This window comes from Pinus tabuliformis, chromosome 2_2 (genome assembly GCF_031772625.1).
Source record: "Pinus tabuliformis cultivar Carrire ecotype Pingquan chromosome 2_2, CPIR1, whole genome shotgun sequence".
Taxonomy (NCBI): Eukaryota; Viridiplantae; Streptophyta; class Pinopsida; order Pinales; family Pinaceae; genus Pinus; species Pinus tabuliformis.
Genome location: NC_142300.1, coordinates 382,305,915 through 382,326,107, shown reverse-complemented (window position 1 = coordinate 382,326,107; position 20,193 = coordinate 382,305,915). Strand labels below are relative to the sequence as shown.

General features: G+C 34.3%; 1 pseudogene; it reads left to right on the top strand.

Annotated features, from left to right (window-relative positions):
* The first annotated feature begins 3,243 nt into the window (after positions 1–3,243).
* LOC149192847 (delta-selinene-like synthase, chloroplastic) lies at positions 3,244–7,784 on the top strand (annotated as a pseudogene).
* Positions 7,785–20,193: the final 12,409 nt, after the last annotated feature.

Sequence of the window (20,193 nt, the reverse complement as noted above, 5' to 3'; positions counted from 1 at the left end):
AATATATAAACAAAACATTAAAATAAAACACCACATGAAAAATGTCAAATTTTATTTATATAAATTTTAAATTTTAAATATAAATTTTTATTATTAATTATACTAATTTAATTCTCATTAAATATATCGTAATGTGGAAAAGTCATCAAATATTGAAATGTAATATTTTAAGTGCAGTGGATATTTAAATGTTGATATGATAGGAATCAAAATTTTAAATATTAAGTTGAAAATATTAGTGCTAAAATGTAGATGGTAAATTTTTTTTTTTTTTAAAAGATTATATATATATATATATATATATATATATATATATATATATATATATATATTTGTTTTTATTTTTATTTTTTATAAAACAATAAAAATATTGATTTTTTATCCACTAATAACGAGTTTAAAATAACCAGTTATATATATATATATATATATATATATATATATATATATATATATATATCTATAATATTTAATATATAAAAAATAAAAAAAAATCATAAATAAATTATTTCAATGTCAACTATATATTATATAATGTTAAACAGAAAAAATAAATAGACACATACATAATAATTAAAAATGTTTAATACAAATTTGATATGTATATAAATTATTTTCACTTTACATTTCATTATTTTTATTAATTCTCATTAACTAAATATTTAAAACAATAAAAACATAAATAAATAAAATAAAATAATTCACTGAAAAACATTAAAATAAAACACCACATATAAAATAAAACACCACATGAAAAATGTCAAACAAAACAAAACATTAAAATAAAACACCACATCAAAAATGTCAAATTTTATTTATATAAATTTTAAATTTTAAAACAATAAAAACATAAATAAATAAAATAAAATAATTCATTTATCACATTTATATATCAATATATAAACAAAACATTAAAAATTTAAAACAATAAAAACATAAATAAATAAAATAAAATAATTCATTTATCACATTTATATATCAATATATAAACAAAACATTAAAATAAAGAAAAATGTTAAATTTTATTTATATGAATTTTAAATTTTAAATTTTAAATATTAATTTTTATTATTAATTATACTAATTTAATTCTCATTAAATATATCCTAATCTGAAAAAGTCATCAAATATTGAAATGGTTAAATGTAATATTTTAAGTGCAGTGGATATTTAAATGTTGATATGATAGGAATCAAATTTTTAAATATTAAGTTGAAAATATTAGTGCTAAAATGTCGATGGTGATTTTGATTTTTTTTTTATATTATTTTTTAAAACAAAATATTTAAAATAAAATTGATTTTATCTAAACATTTATGGGAAGTTACTTGGCATGTCAGTCACAAGTTAGTAAGTTTTAGGTTAAAATATCTTATTGCTAACTTATGGTTTTGTGTTTCAACTAAATGTTATAGGCCGTCGATATTATTTAGTGAAATTTATAATTTATTCATTTTCATTTTGGAATTAACATGTAACATTTTCAATATTAATAATAAAAATAACATATATGTAAATATTTTTGTGTATTAAAAAAAAAAATATTGCAGTGTTATATATAAATATATATAAAAGTTTAATATAGATATATAAAAATATTATTTTTATTTCATTAGTAAATATTTCAAATGATTTATAATTAGTATAGAATTAACATGTAACAATTTAAATATTAATAATAGAAATATTCGATAGAAAGATAAATAAATCTGTAAATTCTAATAGATATTTATTATAAAAATAAGTTTATTTAAAGAGAGAGTTATGGTATATGATTTTTTATTTTCAATAATTAAATTTTAAATTTAGGGTCAAATTAAATATTAAATTGATATATGAGACTTTTCTATTTAAAGTTTATAAACATATTTATATTTTAACTTTTTTTAATTTGAATCTCTAACATTTTATCAAAGAAACATATAATCTTAACAATGATTGTAGGGTTGTTAGAAGACTACACATTCAAGCAGCATCATGGGCAAGTTATATGTTTTGGAAAACTGCGGAAAGGTGGGGGACGATGTGTGGGGCAGTGCACGAAAGGGTAGGGTCGCACTAGTGTTGGGGCAAGATGCACAATTTTGGTGGACGATTTGTTTGGCAACCAGACAACTCCCAAAATGTTATAAATTGTAAACTTTGTATATTGTTTACCTAACTTTGGTAAGCGTTGGGAAAATTGTTGGTAGTTACCGGCTACCATCATAACTATGTTTTGTACAATATAACATATTGTTCATTGTTGTTTATAGTTCTCGCAATATGATTTTCTTTGCATAAGTGACATCTCCCTCGTATGTTTTTAATATTTTTTAACCTAACGTTAAGTTAGGTGACAACATCATCTCCCTCATATACATACACTACATCTCCCTCGTATATTTTTAATATTTTTTAACGTTAGGTGACAACATCATCTCCCTCATATACATACACTAGACTCCCTTATACACTGGATTGTAGAGAGGCTCTCTGCGCAATAACATAGGAGGCATTACAACATCTCTTCGTGGAATGATGATCCTATTGACGCAATAATTAACCATGTAAAAAATCAAATTCTCCATTATTAATTATGGAAAATTATAAAATTATTTTAAACTCATTATTATTAGATAAAAAATGAATATTTTTATTATTTTATAAAAAATAAAAATAAAAACAAATATCTATATATATATTTGTATTTTAGGCCTGTAATCCATTGCTTCAAAAAAAATATAAACTATACACCATTATAAAAAACATGTAAATCCAAAGAACTCCTAAATAATAGGAATATACTAAATAACAGGAATATACTCTTTACTTATTAATCAACACATTAAAATAAGCAACACACGAAACACACTGAAAAAAACAAAATATATATATTTTGGTCTTAAAAATTATATAGTGTAATTTATATATAGGTGAAGGTAGCATTTAAAAGAATATTCGTCAATATACCATCGGCCTTTTTGCTGGAAAATAATGCTTGTCTTCGCACTGTGTCAACGTGTAATCTAATATTCTACGTTTCCCTGATTCGTCTTTTCTCAAATCTTCGACGGCGTTTTTTCTTGGAAATAATAAAAATTCTGACCATTTTGCACTCAAAGGATCCGAATCTTCTCCTCCCGTGGGGATCTTTTCCTCCCTTATGCATTTTGACTTCATACGGACAAGTCTATATATATATAGAAGCGAGCGGCTATTGTCCATTCATCAAATAAAATCGCATAGCAAAAGTGTAGTGCTATGGCTGAGATTTCTTGCTCTGATTCCACCAAATTCAGCGATGAGTCTTCCATCCCGCGACGCACTGCCAATTACCACGGAAACGTGTGGGACGATGACTTCATACTTTCTCTGAACTCGCCCTATGGGGTATACTTTCCATCTCTCTCTCATGGGGCCGATTTGTAGATTTGTCATCCGCTCTTTCCTTTGCTTTTAGTCACATATTTGTAGCTCTTTCTTTTAGATATTTTTGGGGGTTTGTTAGCTATCAGTGCCATGATAGCTCCATCTTTGTGATCTATATATTTTAATTCCATTGTACTGGAATCAGGCACCTGGATATTATGAACGCGCTGGAAAGCTTATTGAGGAGATCAAGCATATGCTTTTGAGCGAAATGGAAGATAACAATTACGATTTAATCAAACGTCTGCAGATAGTAGATACATTGGAATGCCTTGGAATTGATCGACACTTTCAACCTGAAATAAAAATGGCGGCTCTAGATTACGTTTACAGGTTAGTCGTTTTCAAAGACGTGAAGAAATTTAGTTTAGCGATTACATATATCTGCACATCGATACTTTGGGGTTGTCTTCTATTCGTTCGTTTAAAGCTGACTGTTTTGAGCTGAGTAGATATTGTAACGAGAAGGGTATCGCGGTGGGATCAAGAGATTTTCTCAGCAAGGATCTTAACACTACAGCTTTACGTCTTCGGGCTCTTCGACTGCATCGTTATAACGTATCAGCAGGTGGTATAAACGCTATTGATTTTACATTGCATGTTAAGGTAGAATATACCCTTTTAATGTGGTCGGAAAGTACCAAGTGGAATAGTTCAAATGGTTAACTTAGTTCAGATGTAATTACTGTTGTAGGGAATTTGTTAATGGATGACATCCATTAAATAGGTTTGTTTGTCTGGAAATTTTCAAGGTAATAGATGCAGTTGTTTTTTATTGGATTGGTGTTTGAATATATCAGTGTAACCGTACAAAGTGGGTTGCTGTTAATGATTTTAGGTGTTTTGTTACTTTTCAGTAAATGTGGAAAGCATCTTTGAAATTCCGATAAGTTTTCTGACATTAGTTCAATTCTTTTACAAATAGAGAACCATCAAGAAGCATTAATCTTGTTTATTTCCTGAAAATTTTCCTTGATTTAATTCGGTACTTATATTACTAACCTACCAAGCAGGTGTGTTGGAGAATTTCAAGGATGGAAACGGGAAGTTTCTCGGCAATTACAATGGAGATAAGGAAGTGAGAAGCATGCTGTCGTTACTTCGAGCTTCAGAAATTTCATTTCCCGGAGAAAAAGTGATGGAAGAGGCGAAGGCATTCACACGATAATATCTAAATCAAGTTTTGGCTGGACGCGGGGAAGTCACCGACGTAGATCAAAGCCTCCTGGAAGAGGTAAATAGCAAACACATTTTTAGGGTACCTGAAATTGAAAAACGATGGTGTCCATTGTTTATAGAGGATTTGACATGATCACTGTTGTTTAGGTCAAGTACGCGTTGGAGTTTCCATGGTACTGTAGAACGCCCAGATGGGTGGCTCGTAGTTTTATCGAAATATACGCGCAAAACCGTCTGTGGCTCAAGTACGTACGACGGTGCCATGTTAATTAAATACATTTGATTTTATCTGCAAATTACAGCAATTATTATTGCATACTAAACTCCTATGCCAACTTTTTTCAAGGTCGAAATTCAACCAAAAAATCATGGAGTTAGCCAAATTGGACTTCAATATTTTGCAGAGCATACATCAGAAGGAAATACAGTTTATTACTAGGTAGTAATCAATACCTCTATTTTTCATTTCATACAGCGTGCTTCTTTGTTTATTCTTCTATTTAATTTTTATTTTAAATACAGTCGATAATGTCACGATGTTTAACTTCAGTTTTCATAAAATGAATTTAATATAATTTTTACATCCTTGAACCTAGAAATTAGATGGAAAAAATACTCTTTTATTTAAAAAAGAAATTAACTATTCATTTTTTATAGTTTAAATTATTTATAATTTTTAGGAATTAAAAAATATAATTTAATTTTTATAACTAAAATTATTTATAATTTTTTGAGTTTTAAAAGATATTTAAATTATTTCTAATTTTTATGAGTTTAAAAGTGAGAAGAATAGTGTGCCCCAATATCATTGTCACGAAAAGTTTATTTTGCTACACAAGGAGGAAGTTATCTCCAATTATTCTATATTCCTAAACTTTTCCTTATTCCATATGTTCAGGTTTTTTTTAATTCAATTAAAATATAAATATTTTTTTTTATGTTTTTTTATTTTTTAAATTAGAGAATGAAAGTTTTTAATGTTGTTTTTATTTTTTAAATAATATTATAATATTTTTAAATTTAAATTATTAATATTTTAGTCAAAAGTCTTACTAACACACGTAGTTGAGGATGGATCTTGTCAACAAATGACCACAATCAAATTTTAAAGATCATGGTTGTGTTGTGTGTTAGGGGAATAGACATGTTAACTTGGTGTCGCCCTGGCGCAGGTCACTACTATCTCGGGGTGACTTTGACAGCAACAATCAAATCTTAAGGAGGGTGGTTGTGCCATGTGTTAGGAGGACTAGACAGGTTAAGTTGGTGTGACCTAGGCCACTACTATGCAGGGTGATTTTAGATACCCCACGTCGTACCTCCTCAATCCACAAGTCAAGTCTAAAAAACAACTTGAGAAATAAATAAAAACATTACTATTTTAATTTACATTTATTAGTTGTAAAAAATAATATTTTAATATATAATTTTTATACTATATTAAAAAAAGTGACTTTGACCACTTAAATGAACCTATGTAATCACTAATAAAACCTTTAAAACAACTTAACTAACCAAAAAACTATAAATATTTTAAATACTTTTATTATTCTTAAAAAATAATATTTTAATATATAATTTTTATGATGTTAGCTGTTTTTTTTTAAATATTATAATAAATTTTAAATTGATATTTTAAAATATATTTATTCATATTCAATCCAAAACTTTTTAAACAAACTAAATATATTTAGAATTGGTAATTGTTTTAATCAAATTTTAAAAAATATAAATCCTTATTTTAGAAATTTCAGTTTATACATTAAATTTTTAATAATATTATTAAATAGTGATTTCCTTATTTTAGAAATTTCAGTTTATACATTAAATTTTTAATAATATTATTAAATAATGATTTTTTTTAATTATTAATAAGATGAAAAAATATTTTTTTTATAAAATTAAAAGTAATCATTTTACACAGTAAAATTATGATAGTTTATCTATGTGTTAACTATTACCGGAGACTTTAATTCCTTCGCAGGTAGATCTTTTCTTTCCACTTTCTTTTTGAGAATTCAGTCACCGTACGTCTCTCCGAAAATAAAGCTCGCTAATGTTATGCAGAAAGAAAGGCATTCTGATTATGAATTTTGGGGATTCTAGCATGACGTTCTGCGATACTATTATGTTCTGCACAGGTGGTGGAGAGACTCAGAAGTTGCTCAGGTGAAATTCTATAGGAGGCGTCACATGGAATATTACTTTTGGGCCAATACATGCACTTTCGAGCCCGAGTTTTCTCAAAGCAGAATAGCCTTCGCAAAATTGATAACCGTCGCAACTGTTCTAGATGACCTCTATGATATTCACGGAACGTTGGAAGAACTAAAAACTATCACAGAGGGAGTGAGACGGTGAATGCAACTGATTTATTCCTAGTTTCTCACCATGCTCCAAGCTTATATATCATGCACTTTTTATATAATTGTAAGATTTGTTCTCATTACTTCTAATGCCATTTCAGATGGGATCTTTCGTTGATGGATGACCTTCCGGAGCACATAAAAATTGCAATCCAGTTTTTCTTCAATACAGCGACTGAATTGGCAGTTGAAGTTGCTAAAAGGCAAGGACGGGATATGACAGCCATGCTGAAAGATAACGTATGTGTTTAGGAACATATGCGATTTTATAGGAGGGTTAGGCTTTTTTGTTTTCGTTCCAGGCTTGCTATGGAATGGAATAATGAAAAGCATATATATATGTGTGAGAAAGACATTGACAACCGGTATGTTCAGTGGCAGCATCTAAATTTTCATTTATTTTAATGTATTCGGCATCTAAATTTACATTTATTTTAAGATCGTTTAAACAAGTTCGGATGCATAACATTGTCTGCAAAATACGCACTCACACCTTTGGCACTTGCTTTCACTGTTGCAATGAAGGATGAGAAGGAACGCGGGGAGATGGCTTCAAGTATAGGTTGTTATATTAAAGATAATCCTGATTCTACCGTGGAAAATGCTTATAACAAAATCGAGGGCTTCCTTCATCTCGCCCTTCAGGAATTGAATTGGGAGTTTCACAAGGAGGACAGTGTACCATTGTGCTGCAAGAAGTTCTCTTTTAATATAATACGAGGCGTTCAATTCATCTTCAGATACGGAGACGGCCTATCCGTATCGAACAAGGAAGTAAAGGACCAGATATTCAAACTTTTCGTCGACCAAGTGCCTATTGAGGAATAATGACGACTCTTTGAGTAGCTGCGTAGAATAACTATGTTCTTAATGTCTTATGCTTCTTAAATCTAAGAGGATAGATTAAATAGGTTGCTCAGAATTAGAATAACAAGGTTTTTGCAAGTGTTTATTGCCCTAGTTTGTCCAAGTTCTTCCATGTGAACTATGGAATTTTTTTCCATCAAATCAAATGAAAAATCATAGGTGAAATGGTAACAGAGTGAGCTTACTTCTATACTTCTATTTCAAACCATCTAAATATTAATCCGCAAGGCAATCTCGATACTAAACCTAAGTTCCTAGAGTACACTGTACTATTATTATGGTTTACATAATCATATTATCAAAAAAACAACAATGTGTAAACTGTATAAATATTGTGATAAATTTACAACCGCTTAAAAAATTAAATTTAAAATTAAAAGACACAATTCTATTTTACTATGTGTGGAATTTAATTTAAAATTTAGGACTACATTCACAAACTTGCAATAAGAAAAACCAACATGTAGAGTATTTTTTTAGGGAAAGCCAATTAGGAAAAATGCCTCGATCCTCTTGGCAATAGTCACATGAATAGAAGATGTATTACAACTATTTTCTTGTTGTGAACTTGCAAGTGAACAACCTATATCTCTGCTCAATGACCCAAACTTAGTCAATTTATGGCTTTGCTTGAGCTCCTATTTAGTTGCGTAATTTGTGAGGAATAAGGCCCCTATTTTTTAGGATATTTCGTCCAATTGATTGCGCAATTCCAGGGGTCTCACTGCATGCAAGAGGTGTACACTCAAACTAGTTTACAAATTCTTGTTACATTGCCTTGGAATCTCCACCAAAGCTGAAGAACTCGAATTATTTGCATGCACTAGCTATTTTAAGCTAATTGATGAGTTATGTAGATGATCATTGAGTTGTATCATTGCACAAGTTACCTCCAACTAGTTATATCAACAGTTAGAACTCCAAGACCTCTAACTCAAATTTGTTGTGCTAACTAAGTGAAAAAAGCCATGTCACCTCAATTGACTACCACCTAATTGTCTATTGATGTGGAAATTCAAATTTTCTCAATTTTACCAAGGAAAAGTGAAATTTAGACATTCTTCTTACACTTCTCAAATATTTCTTTGATCCAATCACCCACATGTCATATTCCAAGCATGAATGTGGGATCTAAAAAAAAACTCAATCAAAACCAAGATAAGGGTTCTAGAGGCCAAACCACCTCAACCTTCAATGAGTGATACCATGTCATGGTCGTACATAATTAACCATCACCCAATTGGTTTATAACCAAGCTGTCGAGGGCTCCTCAGCGTTTGTTCGAACGAGGCCTTCCTAGACTAATAAGTCGGCTCACAACCAAAGGAACGTGACCACGAATCAGAAGACAAAGATAAAACCTACAACACCATGGCTTTCTAGAAAATGGCAAGGCTAATCAAATCCACTGTCAATCTAGGCAATCGTCTATGCCAATGACAGATCATGACCATAAAACCACATGCATGTGACATGCATGCCAAAACTTGCAAGGAAATCATACATGAAAATCGATACCTACAAGCAAAACCCATTGTAGTTGTTGATCACGACGCCCTATTGCACTTTCCTGCTTTTCCTTTTCCTTCTTGCTCCAATCCCAAGTATGCCACACTCCTCCAAGAGTGCTTCAAGAAAACTCTAAGTGTCCAAGAGTATGAGAGAGAGATAGTAGAAAATGAAAGCTCCAAAACTGAATTGCCAAAATGTTACAAAATGATCTTGGGAAGAAATTTTATTCAATTATTTTCTTCAATTTTCAATTGTTTTCCTTCATTTTCCTCCTCACATGAAACCTGTTACCTTTCACCTTCCTTTTTCTCATAATTTCCATTATTTTCATAGATAACATGCCAATTAATGGCACTTTTCATTTCCAAATTCTTTACCATTTCCTTTGCCAATTTTCTTAGTAATCAATTAATCACAAGTGATCCCCATCATTATTTTTTTTCCCAATATTTAACTTGGAATACGTGTCCCATGAACATGGTTTTATTTTTCCTTTATTATCTTTGTTACTTACATTTTTTACCAGGGATGTTACAGAACTTTCCCTCTTGGAGCTTTACATGGAGCTTTATAACTTAGCTTGTTGCAGTATTTACACTGATCATCCTGTTGAGAACAAAACCAACATGAGAAGCATAACAACACGATAACCATAACGACATGACACCCATAACAAGTGTTGGAGCTTTATAACAAATCTCATGGCAGTATTTACATTCATTTACATATATACATATATCAAAACATCACACCAAAACGTATGCCATAAACAGTTGCTCAACTTGGGAATAGAGAAGGATGCATAGCCCATATTTTATTCGCCATCTCACATGCAACTTCATTAGTCCGAAAGTGCTTCCAATACACTTTAAGCTGCTCAATTACTCAGTTCCAGAGCATGAGCATATTTATCTACAAAATCCACTATGGTTCTGGTTGGAATTCTCCTTATCGTTCCACCTGCAATACAGACCATTAAATCACATGATCAACATATTTAACATACTTCTTAAGCAATGAAATATGGAAAACATCATGGATTTTCACTATCAAAGGCAGTGCAAGTTGGTAGGCTATTGGTATAATACTCTCAAAAATATTGAAAGCTCCACAAAATGGAGGTGCACCTTCTCACATGATGCAATGCTTAAGGAGTTCTTCCTAGGATTGATGCACAAACTCACATGATCCCCAACCTGAAAGGCCTTAGACATCATGTTCTGATCTACATAGCTTTATTGTTTGTCCTTTGTTACCGTCAGATTCTTCTTGATAACCATCATTTCTTATTCCATATCTGCCAACATGTCTTGTCTTATCAATACCCTATTCACTAGATCACTCCAAATGATGGGAGTATTACAACTTTGCCCGTACAGTGTCTCAAAAGAAATCATCGTCAGTGACTCCTGATAACAAGTATTATAAGCGCACTCAACCAACAAAAGTTATTCCTCCCATATTCTCTTATTATGCATCACATACATCCTCAATGTGTCCTCCAATATGTTGTTGACCCTATTTGTTTATCCATTTGTCTGCAGATGATAAGTTTTACTAAATGTGAACTTTGTACCCAAACCGAAATTTAACTCTTTCCGAAATATAGAAGTGATCTTGGCATCACTTTCTGACACAATCTTCTTCGCAATACCATGCAAACTTACTACATCTCTTATAAAAGCATGTGTATATCATTAGTTGAATATGGTGACTTCACTGGAATGAAGCATGCTACCTATGTCAACCTCCCAACCACAACCATAATAAAATCATGTTGTATGGATGTCCTTGGAAAACCCATAATGAAGTCAATGGAAATGACCTCCCATTGTCACTCTAGTTTTAGAATCAACCGTAGTAGACCACTTGGATGATTAAACTCTACATTTACTTGCTGACAATCCAAGCACCCAACCACAAACTCTACAACTTATTATTTCTAATTCAACCAATAGTAGAACTTCTTCATTGCTTTCAGTGTCTCTTGGTCTCGTGGGTGACCTGAATATGGTTTAACATGAAATTCCATGAAGATAAGCTTCTTGATCTTACTGTCATCTAAAACATATATCATGTCCCTAAATCTGACCAAGGCATCTACTATGAGATAGTAGTCGACATCCTAATCACCATTAACCTGTTGTAACCTATGCATAAACTCCATGTACCTATTATCTTGTTGTCTTGCCTATGATATAGGATCTTGTAAATCTATCCCCTATGAATTCATAGCTGCTATACGATTTACAATTATCCTCATTCTAAGATCATATGCAACCCTATTCTCTTTACCTTTAATGTACCTCACCTCAAAGTCAAAATCATTGATCGTGGCCAACCATCTAGCTTGCATGGCATTCAGATTTGGTTGCTCAAATAAATACCTCAATCCACCGTGATCACTCATTTGTTGAGATTTTCTGTTTGTAATGAAATAGGAAAAATATCAGCTGGTGACAGCAATAGGAATTCAGGTCCTAGATTAACTCCAGGTTGTTGGGAGGGAGTTAATGCCTCCTATATTTGATGTGAGGGAATTAATGAGGCTATTAGATTCTCTAGGCTATATAACAGGCAACCATTCGGATGTTTGCTAAGAGAGTGTGAGGATTTCATGATGTAATCTCCTAATTTGATTAATAAACTCCCGATGCCTATGTTTGGTGGACGTAGCCCAGATTGGTTGGGTGAACCAAGTTAAAAATTGTCTCCTATGTGCTTGATTGTTATGCTGTGTTAATTCTGTGTTTATTTAATTTTGCTGTGCACCTAATCCAACAATTGGTATCAGAGCAATGTTGGAGGTGCTGAGATTGTATGCTGGAGGGTGTATATCACTGCTGCGCAGAAGAGACCAGACCTGCGTGCTGGAATTGGGCGCATAATTGAGTGTTGTGCGTGTGTGTGCTGGAGCTGGTGTTCCTTACCTGTGTCCTGCGTTAAGACCGAAGGCAGTACTATACTATATACGGCTGCGTGGAGCGGATCCCTGCCTGGAGGTGTTGTATATTGGTGCGTGGAGTGGATCGGAGCAGTGGAGGTATGAATGGTTAGTTTTTTGTTTTACCTGGTGTGAGAGCGCATTAGATTCACACGTTATACCTGGTGTGAGTGCGCATTAGATTCACTGTTTTCATTTTAAAACTTGCACATGATTGCTGCGTGGAGCCCGTTTTAAACTTGCTGGTGCGTATTACAGTAGTGGTTTATGAACTCGGTGCGTATTTCCATTCCAAAAACCTGCGTGGGAATATATATTAAAAACAACGTGTATTGAAATGTGAAAACGGTGGAGAACAGCGTGTATTGAAAAAGCCTCTGACCGGTGCCGTTCACCTCTGGCATGCTCTTATTGAATACAGTTCAATGGGTGTTTTTATTTTTTGATCTGCGATTAGTGGAAGATGACGCAGCTTATCAGTGAAAAATCGAAAGCCCAAACCATTCTCAAGACAATGGTATTGTCCCTGCGCGTGTTTGGTTTTTTTTTTTTAATGACCGAATGTCATAAGAAGCCCCTACGCAGTGTGATTTGATAAAACCTGCGTGAATATATTCCAGTCTCTGCTATAAAACGCAGTGCCAGTTAGATTGTGGGAATTTTTTGTGTGCTGGGATATTGAAGTTTTTTTTTTTTTAAAAGGGACGTATCTTATTTTTTTGAGATGTGTATATGGTACAAAATTTGCACAAATAAAATGAAAGTGTTTCTTTGTTTTAAAAAAAAAAATAAAGAAAAGTAAAATAAGTGCAAAGGGCAGTTTTTTTTTTGTAAAGGCATAGGCAGTTTTTTGTTATGTAAAAACAAAGGCATAGGCAATTTTTTACATTGCTGGTTGGATAATTGGAGATTACTGTGTTTTTTGCTGATATCAAATGGCAAAAACTCAAAGTGCCCGTTTTGAAATTGAGAAATTTAATGGCAAGAATAATTTTGAGATCTGGAAGGTGAAGATGCACGATCTACTAGTTCAACAAGGTGTGGCGAAAGCACTGTTGGGGAAAAACAAAAGACCTCCTTCCATGACAGAGGATGAATGGGATGAGATGGACGATAGGGCTCTGAGTGCAATTCGGTTATGTCTGGCGGACGATGTTCTGTTCAACATTGTGTCAGAGAAAATCGCCGCAGGCTTGTGGTCGAAGCTTGAGAAGCTCTATATGACGAAATCTTTGACAAATCGGATTCTCTTGAAACGGCAACTTTATGGTTTGCGGATGAAAGAAGGTACCTCAATTGCTGATCACCTGAATGTTTTTAATACCTTACTGGTGCAATTAGACAGTCTAGATGTGAAATTTGATTCAGAGGATAAGGAAATAACTCTATTATGTTCTTTGCCTGAATCCTGGGATCACTTTGTTACTTCCATAAGCTTTAGTACATCAGATATCCTTGAGTTTGACGATGTTGTTGGAGCCTTTTTGGCTGAGGAGACGAGGAAGAGGTCGAATGTAGACACCTCTACATTAGAGGTAATGATGGCCAGAGGTCGCTCACGAGAGAGACACTCCGGGGGAAAGCATAGCGACTCTCGCTCAAAGTCCAAAGGAAAGAAGCCAAAGGTGAAGTGCTGGCATTGTGGCAAGGCTGGACATCTGAAAAAGGACTGCTGGAAGCGAAAGCAGCCTGCTAAAGAAGGCTCTTCGACAGAAAAGAAGGAAGCCAACACCACAGATACAGGTTCAGTATCTGGTTCAGGTATGAGTGATGAGGTATTGTCTGTTAATGTTTCAAAACATGATCAACATTGGTTGTTAGATTCCGGGGCATCTAACCACATGTGTATTCATAAAGATTGGTTTAAAACATATAAATCAATTGATGATGGTGTTGTGTACATGGGTAATGATGTAACATGTGATATTGTGGGAATTGGGAGCATACAACTGCAAATGTTTGATGGCACAACAAAAATATTAACAGATGTGAGGCATGTACCAGATTTAAGGAAAATTTTGATTTCATTAGGAACACTTGATTCAAATGGATATAAAACTGTAATTCAAGGTGGAGTTATGAAAATCTATAAAGGTATCTTACTAGTGATGAAAGCTAAGAAAGTAGGAAATCTATTTCAGTTAGAAGGTAGAACTGGGTCAGATCAAGTGTCTGTGTCTGAACATGACAGTAGTTCCATTCACTTATGGCATCAAAGATTGGGGCATATGAGTGAAAGAGGATTGAAAACTTTGGCTGACCGAAAGTTACTTCCTAATCTAAGATCTGGAAAATTGGATTTCTGTAAACATTGTCTGTTTGGTAAACAAAGTAAACAAAAGTTTAAAACAGGCAAACATACTAGTAAAGGTATACTTGATTATATTCATTCAGATGTTTGGGTTCCAGCCCCTACAGCGTCGTATGGTGGCTCGTCATATTTTGTGTCGTTTATTGATGAATTTTCTCGGAAAGTGTGGGTCTACATGTTGAAACGAAAGTCTGTTGTCTTTACAATTTTCAAGCAGTTTAGAGCATTGGTAGAAAACAGCACTGGTAGAACTATAAAATGTTTAAGAACTGACAATGGTGGTGAGTTTTCCTCCAATGAGTTTTACAGCTATTGCAAGGATGCAGGGATCGAGAGACATAAGACCATGGTTTATACTCCTCATCAGAATGGAGTTGCTGAACGCATGAACATGACTCTTCTAGAGAGAGCAAGGTGTATGCTGAGTAACGCCAGGTTGCCAAAGGAGTTATGGACGGAAGCGGTGGCAACAGCTTGTTATGTGATAAACCGATCTCCATCAACGGCAATAGGCTGCAAGATTCCGCAAGAGGTATGGAAAGGACACCCTTGTGATTATTCTAAACTCAGAGTGTTCGGTTGTGATGCATATGCTCTAGTGCCTAAACATCAGTGAACTAAATTAGATCCAAAGTCTAAAAGGTATATCTTTGCTGGGTATGGTGATGGAACAAAGGGATTTAGATTGTGGGATCTTACTACCTGCAAAATCATCATCAACAGAGATGTAAAGTTTAATGAATCCTCTCTTGTACAGTTAGATGTAGATAGGAGATTGAAACAGGATGACGTATCTGATTTCCAGCATATTCAGTTTGACAGCATTTCTAATGATAGTCATAACGACCATAGTTCAGATTCTAGTCATGAACAGGTTTCAGAATCAGATTATGAACAGGGTTTAGATGGAGGACATGAACAGGTCTTAGATGGCGATCATGAAGAAGTTTCTACAGATGATAGACAGCCAATTGTGGAAGCACCAGAAACATTCTTAAGGAGATCTACAAGAATCAAACGTCGTCCAAGAAGGTATGATGATCATGTTACTTCAGTTGCTTTGATCGCTAATGATGATGAACCTTTGTGTTATCAGGAAGCTGTAGAAGGTTCAAATAGTGACAAATGGAAAGCAGCCATGAAGGAAGAAATGATGGCCTTAGGTAAGAATGGTACGTGGGATCTGGTTGAACTTCCCAAAGGTAGGAAAACTGTGGGATGCAAATGGGTCTTCAAGCTGAAACGGGGTGTGAATGATACGTAAGACAGGTACAAAGCTCGGCTGGTTGCAAAAGGGTTTTCTCAGAAAGCTGGCATAAACTTTCATGAGATATTTTCACCAATGGTTAAAATTGTTTCAATTAGAATTGTGTTAGCATTAGTGGCTTTGTTTGATTTGGAGTTGCAGCAGTTAGATGTTAAGACTGCATTTCTACATGGTGATTTAGATGAGGAAATATATATGGAACAACCGGAAGGGTTTGTTCAGCATCGCAATGCGAAATTTGTCTGCAGGCTCAAGAAGTCATTATATGGCCTGAAGCAGTCACCTCGACAGTGGTATAAGAAGTTTGATTCTTTCATGTTGAGTTAGAAATATGTAAGAAGTGAATATGATCATTGTGTTTACTTTAAGCAATTAAATAATGGCATGTTCATTATCTTAGTGTTGTATGTTGATGATATGCTTTTAGCAAGCAAAAGCATTGAAGAAATCAACAGGTTGAAGACTCAGATGGCAAGGACGTTTGATATGAAAGATCTAGGAGCCGCAAGACAGATTTTGGGCATGGAGATTTTTAGAGACAGGGGCAATGGTAAGCTGTGGCTATCACAACAGAAGTATGTTGAGAAAATACTTTTGAGGTTTGGTATGAATAATGTGAAGCCCGTTTCAGTCCCTTTAGCTTCCCATTTTAAGCTTTCTTCGAGTTTATGTCCTAATACAGATGAAGAAAAGGATTATATGTCTCGAATTCCATATGCTAATGTAGTAGGATGTTTGATGTATGCGATGGTTTGTACTTGACCAGATATTTCACATGCGGTTGGGCTTGTCAGCAGGTACATGGCAAATCCAGGTAAAGAACACTGGTCAGCAGTGAAATGGGTGCTTCCGTACTTGAGAGGCACAAGTAGTTATTGTATTTCTTACAATAAGAGTAGTGAATTTGTTTGCGGATATGTTGATTCCGATTTTGCAGGTGATTTGGATAAGAGAAGATCAACTTCAGGGTACGTCTTTACTCTTGCAGGTGGAGCTATAAGCTGGATGTCAAAGCTACAGAACATTGTTGCTTTATCCACTACTGAAGCAGAATACATTGCTGCTTCGCATGCTTGCAAAGAGGCGGTTTGGTTGAAAGGTTTGCTTGGTGAGTTTGGTAGGTTACAGGACAACATCAGGTTACTTTGTGACAGTCAAAGTGCAATACATTTGGCTAAGAATCCGCCCTATCATAGTAAATCAAAGCATATTCCAATCAAATATCATTTTGTAAGACAGGTTATCACTGAAAGGGGAGTTTCTCTTGAAAAGGTGCATACAAAGGAGAACTGTGCAGACATGTTCACGAAACCAGTTTTGTTGGAGAAGCTACGCTGGTGTTTGGCTTCTCTTGGCTTGCAGAAAAGATAAAATAATAATAACAGGGCATCAGGCGAATTGTTGTCAAGGTGGAGATTGTTGAGATTTTCTGTTTGTAATGAAATAGGAAAAATCTCAGCTGGTGACAACAATAGGAATTCAGGTCCTAGATTAACTCCAGGTTGTTGGGAGGGAGTTAATACCTCCTATATTTGATGTGAGGGAATTAATGAGGCTGTTAGATTCTCTAGGCTATATAACAGGCAACCATTCGGATGTTTGCTAAGAGAGTGTGAGGATTTCATGATGTAATCTCCTAATTTGATTAATAAACTCCTGATGCCTATGTTTGGTGGACGTAGCCCAGATTGGTTGGGTGAACCATGTTAAAAATTGTCTCCTATGTGCTTGATTGTTTTGCTGTGTTAATTCTGTGTTTATTTAATTTTACTGTGCACCTGATCCAACATCATTAGTAGAAAACTATTGTCAAGAAGATAATATCTCCACATCTTTAATGCATGAATTATTGTTGCCAACTCAAGATCTTCTATCAGATAATTCTTCTCGTGCTAATTTAGTTCCCTGATTCATAGCATACCACTTATCCTCCCTGCATAAGAAATCCACCATTTCCTCTCTTGTAAGCATCTTTGACACCAAAAATTATTTGTCTGAATCTGCAATATTTAAAAATGGATCATTTGTAAAAAACTACTTTAATTGTTCAAAATTTTGTGCACATTCTTATATCCATTCAAACTTCTAACCTTTCCTCTGCAATGATGTGATAGGATATGTAATCTGAGAGAATTTCCTCATAAACCTCCTATAGTAACCTTCTAGTCCCATGAATAATCTTACCTCATCCACATTTCTAGGAGATTTCCACTCCATGATAGCCCTTATCTTATCTGGATCCACTGATATGCCTTCCTTACCACATGTTCGATGTAGTCTACCTTTTTCTAAAAGAAGTTTCATTTGCTAAGCTTGGTATATAACTAATTCTCTCTTAGAAATATCAATACTATTGCAAAGTGTTTGGCATGTTCTTCCTCATTCTTGGAATATCCCAGTATTTCATCAAAGAATACAATAACAAACTTGTCCAGCTAAGAACACAACAAACTATTTATCAAGCACATAAAAGTAGTTGGGTGAATTGTTAGACAAAAAGGAACTGCGGCAAACTCATAATGCCCATACCTGGTCTGAAAAGTAGTCTTATAGATGTCCTCTTCCTTAATGCGTACCTGATGGTATCCACATCTAAAATCAATCTTCGAGAACATTGATGTGCCCTTCAACTTGTTAAATAATTTATCAATCCTCAGCAAAATATACTTGTTCTTGATGGTCACCATGTTCAACTCTCTATATCGATGCAAAACATGAGATTATCATCCTTCTTCTTCACAAACAATACCAGTGCAATCCAAGGCAACATACTTTGCCTAATGTACCCCTTATCGCATTTCCTTCAACTGCAACTTGAGTTCCACTAACTCTAGTTTGCTAATCATGTATGGTGGCTTTGATGGCGGTGATGCCCCTAGCAACAACTAAATAGAAAAGTCCACTATAGGTTTTAACCCTGTACAGAAATTACATGCATAGAAATTCTAAAACACAGAAAATAAACAATGCGAGAGCATAACACATAAAACACATATACACAAAGATTTTCCCCTAGATCCCAAAACCAGGACTACTTGCTTGATTTTTTATTATGTTCCTTTCAGTGTTACAATACATATTTATACATGCTGAAGCATCCAATACCATGGACCGAGAACCATCACATCCAAACCGTGTACCAAAAACCATCGCGTCCAAAACCATGTGCGAAAAATCATGCACAAAACCGTAGGTAGGTCCGCCCAACTTAATATAGGGTCCAAAAACAAAATTTTTTGGGGCGTTGCCCTAGACCCCATAGAGTGGGGATACCTGCACCCCTTAAACCCCTTGTGAGTCCCCTCGCTACACAATCGGCGCAATGAAGGGGGCACTCCACCCCCTTCTAACCCCCTGGTTAACTACATGGGCTAGTCGTGGAAAGAATATAACACAACCCAACATTCTCTCGCTTGTTGTTTTCTTTCCACAGGGGGCCACAAGAGAGCTTAGTCATTTATCCAACCTCGCAATGCCCAATGTTTCTCTACACTAAGAGAACTTCTCAGAGCTCATAGATTTTGTCAATGCATCTGCAGTATTCTTCAAAGTGTCCACCTTTACCAGCAACACCTTTTTGTCTTCTATCATATCCATCACAAAGTGATACTAAACATCAATGTGCTTTTTCTTTGAACGATATGCAGGGTTCTTTGCTAAGAAAATTGCACTTTGGCTGTCACAGCCTATCCTTATAGCTCCCTGTACTAACCGCATACTTGAACACAATCTCCACAACCAAATTTCTTCTTTGCTTGCATGAGTGGCTACCATGTATTCTGCCTCTGTAGTTGATAGTGCCACTACAAATTGTTTCTTACTCGTCCAACTGACTGCATCTCCAAATAGGTTAAACACATACCCACTTGTTGATCTTCTCTGATCCATATCTCCAGCCCAGTCTGCATCAACAAAGCCACAAATATCCAACACTCTGTCCAATCCTAGTCTTCTTGGTAGCACAAACCATAATCACTAGTGCCACACAAATACCTAAAAACATGCTTCACTGTTATCCAGTGCCCCTTCCCTAGTTTTGACATAAACCTGCTCAATACACCCACTGCATGTGTAATGTTTGGTCTAGTATAGACCATCGCATGCATTAGGCTACTGACTGCACTTGCATATGGAACACAGTACATTTCCTCTACCTCTTCTTGTGTCTTGGGACACTGTTCAGCAGATAACTTTACACCTATAGGAATAGGAACCTTCACCGGTTTACTATCCTGCATATTAAACCTCTGCAATATTGCCTCAACATACTACCTCTGGGTTAACCAGAGCTTCCTCTTTGTCTGATCTCTTTTAATTTCCATGCCCAAAATATAGT